Here is a 16118-nt window from a genome sequence, read left to right as displayed (position 1 = left end):
GTCAGGGGTCCTGAGTGGCTCTGCCAGGACAGAATCCAGGCTTCTTGGTGTTCTGTCAGAGTTGCTGCTGCCATCCCCAGCAGCCAGGAGAGGAAGGGTTCCTCTTTGGCTTCTCCCTCCACAGTGCCTCTCTCTGTCCCTTTTCTCAAAGGTCAGAGCAGAACAAGAACAGAAGGAAGGGCAGACCCTTGCCAAAACCTGCCCAGTTGGCATCTTGCTGTGGAGTCAGCAAACCTGCCTCCCTCACCCTAAACTTCGGTCAAGTTCAAGGAGGCTGAGGACAGAGCCCCTCGGGGCGGCTCCACTCTCAGGCTGCTCCAGAGATCTGGTGGCTTGGTGGGGAGGATGAGTGTGGGGTGGAAGGGGTGGAAATCTTTTACCCTGAGGCCACCCCTCCTCCCAGGCTATCTGCTTCTCACCAGTGTGGACCAGACTCGCGCGGCGTGCGTGCGTGCGTGTGTGTGTGTGTGTGTGTGTGTGTGTGTGTGTGTATGAGATAGAGACAGAGGCAGCCTGAGAAAAAGACAATACGGTGCGGTCCCCAGGGAGTTTCGGGGGTCAGATGATCTGAAAGGCTCTGGACAGTGGCCAGTGCACAATGCCAGGTATGTCACTTGCTTTTGCAAGAGAGGGAGGCAGATTCTGAGAGGGGCTGGGGTGGGAGGAAGAACTATGTTCATTCTTGAAATTCCTGCAACTTACAACAAAAGATAGACTTTGGGACGAGTTCCTTGTCTCATAAAGCTGACTCTGCCCCTCCCCATTGTCTCTGAAATGTAACACAGCCTCCACTGCACAAAGGAAGGTAATTTCCTGCTGCCCTGTTGTACCTTAACACTAAGCATAGAGAAGTTGGCGGTGACAGGCAGTGTGCCGCAGGGCTGTGGGTCCTGGCGCGTCGTCCTGGCTAGTTAGGAAGCTGCTGTGCGGTGAAGCCCTCCCAGGCCCAGTGCCCCACCCTGGGTCCCCTCTACAAGTCACCTGGCCTTGACCCACCTTTGTCAGGGAGAACTGCTTCCCGGAGGTGCATGATCGAAGGTGACAGCTAGCCCCTGCGTAGGGTGGGTCCTGGGCACTCCAGCCCCTAAAAGATTTCCCCAACACAGTTCTGAGCTCCAGCCCCCACCTGTGACTTGGAGAAGCAGCCCGATCCTGTTTGGAGCCTCCAGCTGTCCACACTGACTTACAGTCTAGGTCATCATGGAGGACTTCTTGGGTTAATATTTTATTGTATTTTTTTGTTGTTGTCATTGTTTTCTGGTACCAGGAATCCAACTCCCGACCTTGCGCTTGCCAGGCAGGTGCTGTGCCACTGAGCTAAATCCCTAGCCCTTTGGGTTAATATTTTAAAACACCTTTCAGTCTGTTTTCTAGATGAAGACCGACAAAAAGATGGCTGGAGCATTTGCTCCCCAGCAGAGCTGGGCGCTGTGCTGTGGGCACCCGTCCTTCGCTATTCCCAGCAATGTCTCTATCCCCTGTGCCAGTGTCAGCTGCATTAATCGCACTTTTCTACCTTTACCCCAAGAAAAGCAAATATAACTGCTTGCCTTTGCTCCGGACCCTTGGTCTGCAGGAAGTAGTCAGCCAGGAGCCTTGAGGGTGAGGGAGGAAAAGCCAGGCTTCTGTGGCAAAGCACTAGGGCCACCTGGGCCTGGCCAGCCAAGGACGCCTTGAGCTACCAGGTGGCAGTGCTAGTCAAAGGGAAGAGGTGGTGGTGAGGAAGTCTGCAGCCCTAGGCCCCCTTTGCACTTCAAATTAGAGAATGAATACTCTCGGTAGAAGTAGAGTAGTAGGTGTTGCTTCTTTGCGTGAGAGACTGAGACAACGACATAGACAGGAGACAGGGAGAAAGACAGGACACAGCGAGGAAGAGGTAGAGGAGAGAGAGGGCACAGACACACAGGGATAGTGAAACACAGAGACAATGAGGCAGAGGAATGAATAGAGAGACAGGCACAAAGAGGCACCCGACACCCCGAGGGACACGTTCCCCGGGTGGCTTCCTTGCTGTGAAGACTCAGATTGTCTCGCACAGCGGGCCACCCCCTGCCACCTCGCTGCCCTGGGCCTGGAGCCCATGCACGCTGCATCTGGCAGCGAAGCTCAAGCTGGGTTATTACATCAGCGACTTTCCCCACTTAGTCCCAGGGGACATGGTCCAGGTTGGAAAGCTGCAGGGACTTTTTCTAACACAAATAAACCATGATCTCAGGTAGCAACCCTGATGGTAGGCGTGGAGACACACTGGTGGCAGTTTCATTCAGGCTGAAAGACTGCAAGGGTCTAAGTTGTTCCAAAGGCCAGGTCTCAGGCCCTCTGTGGGGCTACAGCCAGGGAGGGAGGCTGAGGGCTGGAGATGTCCCTTGAAATATAGGGCTGGGGACTCTGACAGCAAATAGCCCCAGTTTATGGAGCCTTGCTGTTCCTTTGCCATCTTTTGCCTGTTTGCTGGAAACCAGAAATGCCCGGATAGGAGCTGCTGCTGTACAGAAGCGAAGGAGATGTTTTCTCTGTGCAGAAGTCTGTGTTTTCACACACGGGCACAAAGCAGAGCTGCAACCGTTCCTCTTCCTTTTACTGTTCTAAATTAGCTTCCAGAAGAGAGGGCAGATGCTGGTTTGTGGATGCATCTTTAATACAGGCACTTTTTGTGTCATTGTCACATAGACAGCTGCTATGTGCTCTGTAGCCACTGGACTTCCACAGCAGGAAAATTCGATTGTGCACTGAATGGGGGGAAGGGCCTAGAGTGCAGGGTGCCTCTGCTCCTGGGGGTCCAGGAATGGGCTGAGGTGTCTCAACCTCCTGCCTCCCTGCTTCTGCTCTTAGTGAGCCCCAGAAGTGCAGCTATCCCGCAAGGCAGGATGGCGGCTGTTTTTCCGTTTGTGGGTCCAGTTCTGGCAGCGCGGTTCGTACCTTATTTTTAGAAATATGGCTCAGCAGCAGAGCATCTGCCTCAAATGAGGGAGGCCCTGGGCTTGATCCCCTGTACACAAAGAAAGACTGAGAGAGAGAGACAGAGACAGAGACAGAGAGATAGAGACAGAGAGAGAGAGGGAGAGGGAGAGAGAAATATCTTTATTCTACTCTCATATGTTCCATGACACCCACAGCACATCAGGGGTGAAGATGGCTTATCAAAACATTCCTAGCCAATGAAAAGGTAAAAAAGGAAAAGTGAATCCTCTTCCCATATAGAAACATACAGATTTGGGGGCCGGAGACAGCACTACCGTCCTCCTGGGCCCTTTCCCCGAGGCGCGCTGCAGAGTGGACACTCAGAGGGCAGGCGGTGTACCATGCCTTGCCAGCAGCTGTAGCCAAACGTGTTTCGTGAGCTTTTGTGAGTGATAAAGTGAATTACATACTAAACAGTAAGAAAATGCCCTTCATTCCCCTCGTTCCTTTCCTTCCCTCTTTTATTGTCTTTCTCCCTTTTCTTCCCCATCTTTACTGAAGTATAAATGAAAAAAAATTGTATACATTTAAGATTATTTGATATATGTCTCCATTGTACAGTGTAATGGCAATCAAGTTAGCTGACACACCCAGCACCTTGATTAGCTATCACTTGTGTACGTGTGAGTGGTGAGCACATTTAAAACCTGCTATAACTAACTATAACTGACACCTGCTATAACTAACCATAGTCACTGTGCTTTGCATTAGCTCCTCATCCCCCTTTCTCTCTTCTTCCTCCATCCAGCCTTCCTTTTTCTCCTCCTGCCTCTCTGCTTTGCATCTCAGTGGGGTGTGAGTTGCTGCCTGGTCTATCTCTGTTCTCTTCAGGAGTGACACAGCACAGCCTTGCACAGCCAATCACTTTTGAGACTTGCCTAAACTTTCCTTCAGAAATGACTATACATAGCAATAATGACACGGAGAATTGTGGCATTGCTAGTAGGAGGGGCACTGAGGCTTTCTGTCCACTTGATGGGGTGGACTGTGCTGACCCGTCCATCATCCCCCACTGCTGAGAGCACAGCCTGAGGTTGGGCTATGGTGGGGGATGATCTTGAATACAAAGCAGTGTTCTCTGTGCAATCTGACAGAGATTGCCCTGATTGGCAATTATTATTGTATTATTATATGGCTGCCAACAACGATTACTATGTAATTATATACAAATGTTTATATATATAATTTGTGTAGCATCTTATAGTTTTTAAAAAGCAGTGTTGCACACATGTATCATTTGTTTCCTGCCTCAGACCTGGGAAGGACAGGATATCCTCAATATGCTCGTGAGCACACTGAGGTCCACAGAACAAAGTGATAGGAAAGAACCCAGTGCCCTGCCTTCTGATCCTGGGTTATTTCTAGGATTCTATCTTGCCTTCTACAATTTGACCCTCGCCATAGCACATAGTCAACAAAAGGCCATTGATTGATGGATTTATTCACTTCCTGAGTATGTACTGAATTCCAGGCGCTACTCCTTGTCTTAGATGTGGAGCAGCCGGAAGGAAGTCCTCTACCTGTCTTCAGCGTGTGTCCTTTCCCACGGCAGTGCTGTGGGGAAGAGCACAGATGCTGAGGCCTGTGTGCTCTGAATCTCAGAGTCCTTGTATTCTAACTACTTAACCTTGGGCAATTTTTTCAAAACTTTTGGGTCTCAGTCTCCTACCTGTAAGACACATAATTATAGCCTCTAACAGAGGGGCATCTTGCAAGGATTAAACTCTTCCATGAGCATTGACTGTCAACCTAACTCACTTTGTGGGAAAACTGGAGTCTAAGTTTCTTCTTAGGGAGACTGCCCCATGCAGTGAACAACGGGCTTGTGGAACTCTAAAACCTTTTGACTTAGCCCAGTGTCTGCATCTACCTATGGCCTGGTTGATAATATGTCCTGATGTGTCCAGGCTGGCTGAGTGTAGCTAGTTTGGTGTCATGGGAGAATTATTAATGATACTCCTTTTCATGCTTAAAAGTGTAATGGCTTGATCACCTTCCAGGAGCTCACAGAAAGCCACTCACTCATCATCTGTGCTCTGTACACAGGGGCGTAGCTCTAGAACAAAGTGCATGGAGATATTAAGTCTCTCCGAAAGAGACGCTGGCTAGAAAACCTCAACTAAAGTCTGGTGTTCCAATCATACCACATGCAGAAAAGACAGGAAGTGGAGGATTATGGCAGAAATATAGTTCACCAAAAAACCACATGCATCCTGGCATTTCCAGGGTTCTTTGCAAATTGTTGGGTCAGATGACTGCTTGGGCAAACAGTGGTGAGTGGACCTGAAGTGCCACTTTGGGGCCAAGGCAAGAGGTGCCGTGTGACTTTCCTTTCTTTCAGATGCGGAGATCACCTTATCTTGGGATGGCTGCAGAACGCAGTTACTGAATTACTCCTTACAGGCAAGTCCTGGCCAGCTTGTGTCAAACATGTGTGATAAACAGTAAATGTTTTCTTGTGAAGCCACTGAGTTTTTCTTCTTGTTACTGCAGCACAGCTTCCCCTGTGTTGACTAACACCGGAATGAGCCTGTTACATCAATCTGAGAAGGTTGTATGAGGCTCTGGTCTCAGGCAGATCATAACAATGTAGTGGTCTCCTTTTGGTTTTCCTTGGAGCACAGTTTCATTTCACTGTGTTTCAGTGGGATCAGGGTGGAGCTCGATTCACAGGTTCGCCAGCCTCCTTCCACCTACCTTCTAAGATCAACCAACATGCCTTAAGCACAAAAAGAAGTCTCTTATTATGTGCCAGGTATGTGAACCGACTGAGGATGCGACTTAGATTCTCATCAGGATACTTGGGGTGGTTCAAGCCCTTTCCTACTTATCTGCCCTCTACTAAGGGCTTGGATTTCCCTTGAAAATCATTGTTTCTCAAACTGGATTGAAGCCTATTTTTGGGTTAGGAAATCAATGGTCGAGGTACAACCAGAATTTTAAAAATTAAATAGACCAGAAGCAAAACAGCACAGTGCACTGTTTGGTGAGGCTAGGTGTTGTTCTGTAAAACGTGCTTCCATGGGTATGCTGTGCACTTGGACGCTATGTGTTGCTCACTGTGTTACAGTGAGAATGTCTGCTGTCGCTGCTGTACAGGTCCACAGTGATGACCCTCATTCACCTATGGCAGCTCTCATCTCTAATTGCCGAGGACTGACGGGAGAAGCCAGCAGGGAGGACGGACTGTCTGTAGTGTGGAAGCACTTCAGGGTGGCTCCCTTGAAACAAGGAGAAAACTGATTTGTGAGTGACTGCGGAGCCTGGTGATAAAGCTCAGCCCAGCAGTTTTTTGGATGGCAGTTTGGCTCAGCCTAACACAACTGTCACCTGGGGTCAACGTGGATTTTTCTGGAGCTGGTTCTGGCTGAGATTCAGTTTCCCTTTCTTTGAAATGGGGATATTACCCTCTTGACTACTGCTGTTATGGTAGAGTACAAATAGGGGAAGAGAAATGCTGTCCCATAGAGGGTGGACTACCGCACTCCAGCCCGTGGTGGCCTTCAGCGGTGGCCTAGTGGGTGTGCTTTTGATGGCATTAGGAAAGAAGAGAAATTCATGTGCACAAGACAAGGCAAAGCAACTAAAAGGTCAGGAAAGGTGTAGGAGGGGGCAGTCCCTGTGGCCTAGAGGGCTGTGGCCTTTCTCCTTCAGCCTACAGCAGGCAGCTGGGCCTGGGCCCTGGCACAAGGCTGACGGACTGTCCCCGGGGCCACTGGTTTAAGAGGTGCCCTCTTACCAGCTTCAATAGGAAAGGAAGGGAGAGAGAAGGGAGAGGAAACCCCTTATTCCTGCCACTTCCCTTTTTACAGCTTTCACAATATTAAGGAATGAAAAAAAAATGCCAGTGAAAAGATGGAATTAAAAAAAATAAAGGCATGCTTCAAGTTGCATGGGAACTGTGCTCCTGTCTGGATCTCTGTGGTTGTCCCTGTAACTTTGTTTGGTGACACCACAATTTGAGAGGCTGTGGGAAGTCTGGTCAGGGAGAGGGGGGCTTTACCAGTGAGCCTGGCCTCCTGTCTCCTCCTCGCTGGCCACCCAGGGTGCTGCAGGGCTCCTGCTCCAGGCTTTGGAGTCAGCTGCTGGGCCCTGGAGTGATGGCTTTTACTGAGAGGCCTAAGACATCTGTTCTGTGTATCCTCTGAGGCAGAGCCCAGAAGAGATAACAGATAGTCAGACCTTAACATACACTGCAGATACCTTTACTGGACTGAAAAAAAAAAAAAAGACAAAAACATATTTTAACAAAGAAAAAGACAAGTCAAATATGTGGAAACCCCAGGTCATTAGAACCAGCCAGAGCTTCATTCTTCTGACCTGCTAGATAAATCTCTCTGGATCCCCATCTGAGGATTCTTTTTCTCTTTTCCCATTGCATAAAAAAATTTCCTCCCACCTGTCCCATCCCCTTTGAACTATTCTGCTATTTTGTTCCCTTCGTTTTTCTTCTGGTAACTCACACATGGCATAAGCTTGAATGAAGACATTTATTTGTAAAACCAATTTCTGACAGAGAAGAGATTTTATCAGTAGACAGAAAACCAGTGGTCATTCAGGGGCCACATGCACACATTAGTGAAACTCAGGGAGGGAACCAGACAGACAGTGCTGCTGCAGATGACCCGCTTGGCTAACAATCCGGCCAACAGAAAAGCAGAGTGTCCTTTCTGCTCGGAGACACGGATGCACTGAGAGGTCCTGTGAGAAGGCAATCTGATCTGACTCCCTCGCTGAAGTGACCAGGAACAATAGGGGACCCTTCTTTCTCTTCTGTGTGACTGGTTTGCTTCCCACAGGTACCTGCCAAAGGCCTGCGAGCTCTTCCCCTCTCCGGTGGGAGGGCACAGAGCCAGATGTCTGGGCCTCCTCACATCCCCATCCTTATGCTCTGAATGATCTGAAAGATAGCTGCAAGTGGAAAGCAAAACAACTCAGTCACCAGACAGCACACAGCTGGACCCAACCCACAGCTCCCCACTCCTGCTGACCCCTGCGCCCCTGGTGTGCTGGCTCACAGCTGATTAGATATTTCCTAACAAGGACTTGAGTTAATAAGGGGTCAGTGAATCTTTCAAAAGCAGCCTGGCTCAGTCTGCTGATAGATGCCTCAGGGATTTACAGATAACTCCTGCTAATTCCACCAGGAGTTAAGGCCAGAAACCCCTGAGGCACAGAGCAGAGAACTGGTCCCCCTACCCCAGCGATGCTTCCTGGCCTCTGGGGAGAGGGATGTGGGCTTTCATGCAGAAACTGCACTCATTAAACAGGTCAGCGATTTGGCCTTTTCAAAATGGCCATGACCTGTAAAACCCACGGCTCTGTGCGGGAAAGGAAGGCCAGGTGCTGGGAATGGATGCCCGAAGCTGGGCCTCTGGCTGCCCATGACCTATGTGCACCTGCACCTTCCGGCTGCCTGGGACTCTCTGAAGGGCAATTGTCTCTCATTTAGATCGAGGCTGAATCAAGAGAGCTCCAGCTTTACTGGCAGGCTGGAGCTGGAGTGTGTGTGTGTGTTCTGAAGCCCCAGGAAAATCCAGCTTTACTGGCAGGCTGGAGAGGGAGTGTGTGTGTGTTCTGAATCCCCACTTATTTTGGGAGCTCTGATTCAATATTTCTCAGCCTGGTTCTAGCTATGGGATTTCAACTGTGTCCCAACTTCTTTTTCATGTCCTTACCCAGTGATCAGCACTAGTTACTGTTGGTGAAGACAATGATAATAAATAAAAGCAATTATATATAGTTGAATGTTTAATATTATTATTGTCATTTGAAAGGAGGCCGAGTATCATCTTACTTAATTACATGTGAAAGCAGAATTCGTACTAAACTCTCAGGGTCTTAGCCTCCTCCATGTTTCATAAAGTTATCCTGGAATATATCCAGGAATGCAGCTTGCCTGAGTGACCACAGCAAAACAGGGCTACCCAACCCCCAGAGAGCAGCTTGACATGCTATTATCCAGCCTTGACAGGCAGATACAGGCTGAGTATTCCTTATCTGACATTTTGGGCTTTTCTAGCGGGGTGGAATATTTGCATATACACAATGAGATATCTTGGGCATGGAACCCAAGTCTAAACACGAAATTCATTTGTGTTTCATATACACTTTATAAACATAGCTTAAAGGCAATTTTACAAAATGTTTTTATAATTTTGTGCATAAATCAGTGCTTCATTGCACAGAACTCTCCACTTGTGACATCGCGTCATTGCTCAAAAACTTTCAGATTTTGGAGTTTTGGATTATGGCTGTTCAACCTGTATTATGTGCCAGGAACTGTGCCTCAGAAATATAAAGAAAAATAGCACAGAGGGTTCTGGGGAATAATTCACTAATTGTTGGATTTTAAGGATAAAGTACTAATGCTTTTGTGGGTAGGAGGCTTCTCCCCCATTTTCTAAAGACACACTTCTCGCGGGGTCACTACTTTCCTAAACTGGAGATCGCCAGACAAAATGTTAACTTCTCACGAATATTCAGTGTCTCTATCACAGTGGAAAAAGAACTGGCAATCCACTGTTGGATATGCTTACGAAGGGTACGGGTGTTTGGCACCAGAGCAGCTTTCCTGGCTGTGCTTCTGGGCTCTTGTTTCTGTTTCTTGTCATTTTTTGTCTCCTGGTTCTTATCTCTGGTCATGTCTCTGTTGTTACTACACTCTGCAGTGAGCCCTCCTCCGCACTGGGCCCTCCTCAACTATTTTTGTTGCTGTAGATGAAGTTTAAACAGAGACCCTTAGAATTCATGTGTAAAACTGAAGTCAATCTGTTCCATGTGAGCGCTAAGGGACTCTTGCAAAGATAAGTGAAAGAGCTAGTTCAACAACTTGCGATATTTAATTCTGGCTTTGCTTGCGGTTTTCTTGGCTAATTTTGAGTTCTTGTGTCTGTCCTGACAGAGGATGCTGCTAGAGAGATGAGAAAGTACACTATCAAAACTTAGAAGCTTGCAGAACTATCTGATGTTGCCGTCCTCCTTACCAAGACTGACAAGCAGGAAAGACTAAACAAACATTCTGTATTTTGGCTCAACAGGGATGCCAGGAGGCAGCTGTAAATTCAACAGTACCAAGAAAAAAAATCTATCTCTCAGACTTTGTTCTGGGGCTCAGGGAACCATCTTTATCTTGACAAACAAGATGACTTTTGAGAGGAATGTTGGGGTCAGTGGAATCATAACTACTAAATAGCTGTGTGACTGGACAAATAATTTAACCTCTTTGCAGTTGTTTTCTCATCTTTAAAATGGGGATGATGGTCTTTGCAGAGCTGTCACAGGGATGTAATTGTATGACATACATGAAGCCCCCCTCCCCCTTATCTGAAATGCTTGGGACCAGAAGTATTTCAGATTTTAGCTTTTTTTTTTTTCACTCTGGAATGTTTGCATATATAGAAGATGGTATCCAAGTCTAAACATGGAATTCATTTATGTTTCATATACAGTTTAAATACATAGCCTGAATGTAATTTTATGCAATATTTTTAGTGCATCAGCATTTTGACTTGATCCACTCATAATATGAGGCCAAGTGTGAAATTTTCCACTTGTGGCACTCAAAAAGTTTGGATTTTGGAGCACTTCAAATTTCAGATTTTCACTTTAGAGGTACATTATTATTACATTAGTATTACAATGATACAGCTACTGCTCCACCATGTGTAAGTAGAAAGATCAGCCTTTATACTGCCTGCCGCAGTTCTGAGCCTCACTCTGTCATCTGTAAAATAAGTATCTTCAAATAAGTACTTCAGAGGAGTCTGAGGAATAAATGTGACAGCACATGTAAAAGATCTGAGCATGAGAGATGGTCAAAAATGTTTTCTTTCTCAATCTTGTCCTTAGGTAAGAAATGACTGGTGGGATGTAGGTCAGTGAACAGGAAGCTGTCTGGTCTTTGTCCATACACCACATTAAGTGAACTGATGATTTTAGAAGTTTTAAGGAATGATAAAGCCACTCTATCTTTAAGAAACTGCTGCAAATCTATCTGAAGAGTCTTAGACACAATTTGCATGTCTCAGAGTGGCAGCATGTTTCTTTGAGTCTGCTTTAGACACTAAAGATCGTTCTTAATCCTAATTGAATCCATAAATTAACTTATAAAAATCCAGTGTGTAATTGTGGCCCTTTAAAACCAAACCCTCACAATATACTTTGAATAAAGTCTATTTTAAGTTCATGTCTAAGGACCTGGAGAAGCTGGGTGCAGTGCCACATGCCTGTAAGCCCAGCTACTCAGGAGGCTCAGGTAGGAGGATCCCAAGTTCAAGGCCAACCTGGGCGACTCAGTGAGACCCTGCCTCAAAATAAAATTTAACAAAAACTGCTGGAGGACAGACCGGGCAGTTGCCTCGCACATGCAAGCCTCAGCATTCAGTCCCAAGCACCAGGAGCAGGGGATAATGGAGAGGTGGGCATGTTCATTGCTCCCTTCTCAGTTGTAGCAATGTCTTTAAGTCTTCCACACTTGACACCAATTATATTAATTGTAATTCTGCATGTCTGCAGAATAACCTAAATGCTGACTTGCTGAGCTGGTGAATAGGAAAAGAGCCAACAGTGAGTTCAAAGAGCCAAAGGAAGTGGGAAGTCTAGACCTTGGCGAGTTAATAACTTAATGGGGGTGAACGAAGTGAGGAAAACAGCCAAGCAGGCTGCAGGAGAGAAGCTGAGAGCAGACAGGACAGGAGGAGGAGAAACGCCAAGAAAGGGAGCAACAGCTGGCATTCCAGGTCAGAGGAGCAGGCCTGGGGAGGTTACACAGAGGGTCAGAACAGGCCGAGAGCAGGAGCTACCAGAATCAACACCCCTCTGTGCCTCTCCTCCTGCATTTAGGGTCGCAGCGCTATAGTTTCTTCAACATGCTCCTTTAAACCACGAGCTCAGGATGCTTGAATCACCCGCTCCCAACACAGACGAGTCAGAGCCATCGCGCAGCTCCACATCCCCTATCAGCTGGTGCTCTTTCCTCCTTACTACCATTTCTTTTTTTAAAGGGGTTAATTTTTACTGACTAAGTGTCAGTGCATGATACATGGTGCTATTACATACACCAGACAGTAAGACAGCACCATTTCTGAAGCGCTGGCCACACTCACTCCTGCTCACCTTCCCTTTTCCCTTGTCTCTCGTATTTCAGCTTCTGCTCTCTTCACTCCACTGAAACACACTTTGCTAAAGCCATGAACAATCTGTGTGTTACTTGCGTGACAGGCGTTCTTCAGTCTCCTCTCACCTTGTTCCCTCCCACCACCACTAATCAATGTCCTGGAAACCTTCTCTTCCAAGGATTTCTGATGCCACAGCTTCCTGGTGCCAGGAGCGCCTTCTTCTTTTTGGCACTTTACTCTAAGCTTGTTTTATGGGTCATTTTCTGCCATCTGATCATTGAACTTGATGTTCCTCCATGAGCAGTGCTAGCTTTCTTCTCTTCTTTACCTTATTCTTTGTCCCAAGGTGACAGCTTGGCCCACTAATGTTAATGGTCAACCAGATGTTGACTCACAAATGTGTATCTCCAGCTGTGACTTTTCTAAACTCTAGACATGCAATTTCTACCATCTAGTTGTTATCTCCACTTGGGTGGCTCGAAAGCACCCCAAACTCAGCAGATTCTTCTCAAGATCTCTTTCCACTGCCAAAACTGGTATCATTATCCTTCATATTGCATGGAAACTCGGAACACTAGAGTCATCCCTGACACCTCCAACTGATGACTGAAGCCTATGGCTTTTACCTGTGAATTTTGGGATTATGTGTTCCTCTTTCCAGGCCTCCAGATACCACCCTCGTCCAAGCTACCGTCATCTTTCCCTTGACAACTGCAATGATCTCCAATTGGTCGACTTGCTCTTCAGTCCTTTCTCCATAATGGAGCTAGACTCACCCTTTAAATAAGAGCAAGTAACATGGTGTCATCTCGTGTTTGAAGCGTGAAGTTTCCTACGACTCAGTTTTCAGTGGTGCCTACCTGACCTGCAAATGATGGCCCCTGCAGATGGATCTTGGACTGCTCTTTCTATTATGGGTACATAGTTTCAAAACTCCCTGGTCTGGCTACAGCACTTTAACACATACCATTTTTCCTGTCTGAACTATTTCCTTTCTTCTTCCCCAAGGTCTAGTTTCCTTAGTAACTCAAAAGTTATTTCTTCAGAAAATACTTCTTTGACCCTTTGGAGTAGGGGTTCTCAAACCCAAGTATGTGTCATAGTCTCTTGGGGACATGTTAAACACAGATGCTGGGCCACACACTCCAAAATTTCGAATCCAGTGGGCCTGGAGTGGGAGGCTGACAATTTGTGCCTCTAAAAAGTTCAGAAAGGTTGAAGAGGCTGCTGGTCTGGAGACCACACCTTGAGGACCAGTCCTTCACTCTCTGTGCTTTTATAGACCCACGTGCCTCTCTTGCAAACACACGATGAAACTTCACATGGTTTAGCATAACTGCTTGACTAACTCATCTTTCTTGTCCACTAGACCATAAGTTCCGGGATAGTAAGGACCATGAATGGCACAAAGGAGATCCTCTAACCATCCAGTAAATGGAAGTGAATAACTGCAAGGAGCACAGAGGAAACCACATTTTTAAAACTTCAAATTCCTATTGTGCAAACCCAAAGAGGCTTTAGACCCAAATGTCCCAAGAGCTCAGGGCTCAAAGAAGTCAGATCATGACATGATTCCTAAAAGCCTGAGACTGTGTCATCCCAACCCACTCTTACCCTAGGGACTGACCACCCCAGCTACGGGGACATGCCAGGAAGACACGGAGTTGATGACAAGTGGATCACATGAGACTGTCAGAAGCTGGACCCATCCAGACAATACGAGGCTTCATAAAACCATGTTTATTGAAAATAAATTGTTGATGATAAGAGAGATTAAGGAAGCTATTGAGAAGAGAGATTATGACAGGCCAGAGAGCTAGCCTTTAGAAGGATAAGATAACCCTGGAAATCAAATTTTATTTTTCACTCAGAAAAAATGAAGGGGATGAAAGTAAAAAAGAAATGGCCCCTGAGGGACAAGCACAAACGTTAGGAGACAGAACACTGCAAAAGTAGAGCGCTAAGTTCATTGAGAGAGCAGCACAAAGAAAGCCAAAGGCAAGGCACAGCTTTCTGGTAGTATTCCTTGGCAGCTTCTCCAGTGATGGAGAAGAAGGAATAAACAGATGCCAGAAGTGAGGACAGAAAGGTGCAATTAAAATGCAGATATTATTAGCAAAGAATGTGATGCCTTCTACCCATGTTAGAATAGCAGAAACATTCTTTCCAGGAAGGGAACCTACACAGCATCAGTTGCTCCTGCACAGGGCAGAAGGTGGCACATAACAAAGGAAGCTGCAGGTCAACTTGAGGGAGCTGATGGCTGATGAGGCACCTCCTTTAGACTGTCCATCTTGGATCCTGAAGAAGGAACTCCAAAGCAGATGAGTGGCTCCATCTTTCCTCCAGGGCGGTTCATTTCCTTAAGCACCCTACTTGCTGGTCTCAGAGGGTGACTGCAGGTGTCAAGCTTCAAGAAGGTTCCGGTAGTCTCCAGAAAAGGCCAGTGTTTATGTGGTCAACTTGCAAATGTGGCGTATTCAAGTCTGTCCTGGAATAAGTGTCCAGAAAAGAATGGAAGGAGTAGAGACACTGATGACCTGATCAAGGAACAGCCTGTGTCTGGATCAAAGCTCTTTCCATCTGGGAGCAAGCAGGCAGGCTCACGATGGCCATATATCTGGTACTTCTGGAAAATACTATTCTGGCAGAGGGAAATAGGAAATGTTTAATGGGAACTCTCTTCAATATACAGTCATATGCTAGAGGCCTAAAGTCAGTGGAAAATAGTACTTTTAGGAAAATGAGAGTGAGGGAATGTGGGGTAATAGAAAGCAGATGGGATTTAGAGTCTCAAAAAGCTGGCTTTAGACTTCAGCTCTCACTTTTTAGCTATGGGATGTGGACTGATTTTCTGCATGAGCCTCAGTTTTAAGGAGTTTCTGGAGAAGCGAGTGTAAGAGCCTCTGCGTAGGGACTGTGTGGCTAGAACAGAAACTATTCTGGAATGACAATAAGGAAGCCCCCGAAAAATAGTAGTCAAAATGGTATGAATGGATCTTCCCTTCCTGGAGGCTGGTTTACAAAGAGCTCTTTCTAGAAGTAGAGAAGTGGTTCCAGCTGTGCCTGCAGAGGTGACACCTTTGATGTCCTAGAGCCAAACCCCGCATCTATCAGTCCAGGTAGTGCTGACATGGACTCAGGCAGGTTCCTCAAAGCCTCACAGCTATGCTCCCTCATCCAAAGTAAAGCCACACACACACAAAAGGGAAATGCGCCTCCCCTTCCTCATAACCATTCAGAGTCTTGGCCACAACCTTGCCAAGGAGGTGGACGGGTGGGAAGGCAGTCTGAGGAAGTGCCGCACAAATAATTACAGTAAGAGTCAGCATTTATAAAACCATCACCGTAACTCCACGACCACCGTCAGGTGATCCTCAGGATTAATAGTCATGAGGACCCTAGGTGTCAGGAAGCAGTAGTATCTTCTGAAGAACAGAAGAACTGAAGCTTAGAGTAGGGAAAAGAAATGTGAACAACCCTGATGAAGACTGAGTTGAGCCTTGGAGTGGGAGCTCCTAGAAACCACATTAACTTCTGCCTATGACATGCTCCTTTGGTGATTTTCAATCAAGTACCCCTAAATATAGGTCTTCTTCCAAACTTGTGTTCCTCAAAGATTTCAGGGAGCAGCAAGCAGTTCACTGAATCCTTAGCTGTTGCAAAAGGTTCTATTCAGGTTTTTCAACCTTAGGCTCAAAGATGGGTCACCACGAACTGGTGATGGCACAAGGGCCACACAAGGAGTAGGGACAGAGGACATTACGAGGAGTGGCTCATTGGCCTCCTGTGAGTCCCTGACACATGCATGACTTAGTCCTTTCCCTCCTCTGCATCCTGTTTAACAAAAGCCATCACTTTTAGGGAAGGTAAGGAGTGCGGCCCTTCCAGAAATGGAGAGGCTTCTAGTGTTTTCACAGAGGGAGAGAACTGGATCACCAGGCACGCGAAGTTGGGTCCATGGGAGGTGCTCAAATCCTGCTAAAAAGATCTCCAAGAATCACTTCTTTACATCTATTCTGAAAAGGCTGTCTTAAA

General features: G+C 46.8%; 1 long non-coding RNA gene across 1 annotated transcript; it reads right to left on the bottom strand.

Annotated features, from left to right (window-relative positions):
• Window positions 1–7432: 7432 nt before the first annotated feature.
• Window positions 7433–14618, bottom strand: LOC102010723. The gene is made up of 2 exons (XR_264568.2): window positions 14264–14618; window positions 7433–7872 (listed from the first exon to the last, which is right to left on the bottom strand). It is a non-coding gene; the product is annotated as an uncharacterized LOC102010723 (long non-coding RNA).
• Window positions 14619–16118: the final 1500 nt, after the last annotated feature.

This window comes from Chinchilla lanigera, unplaced genomic scaffold (assembly GCF_000276665.1).
Source record: "Chinchilla lanigera isolate Chin_1 unplaced genomic scaffold, ChiLan1.0 scaffold00117, whole genome shotgun sequence".
In the NCBI taxonomy this organism is placed as follows: domain Eukaryota; kingdom Metazoa; phylum Chordata; class Mammalia; order Rodentia; family Chinchillidae; genus Chinchilla; species Chinchilla lanigera.
This window is presented reverse-complemented; position numbering and strand designations above follow the sequence as displayed.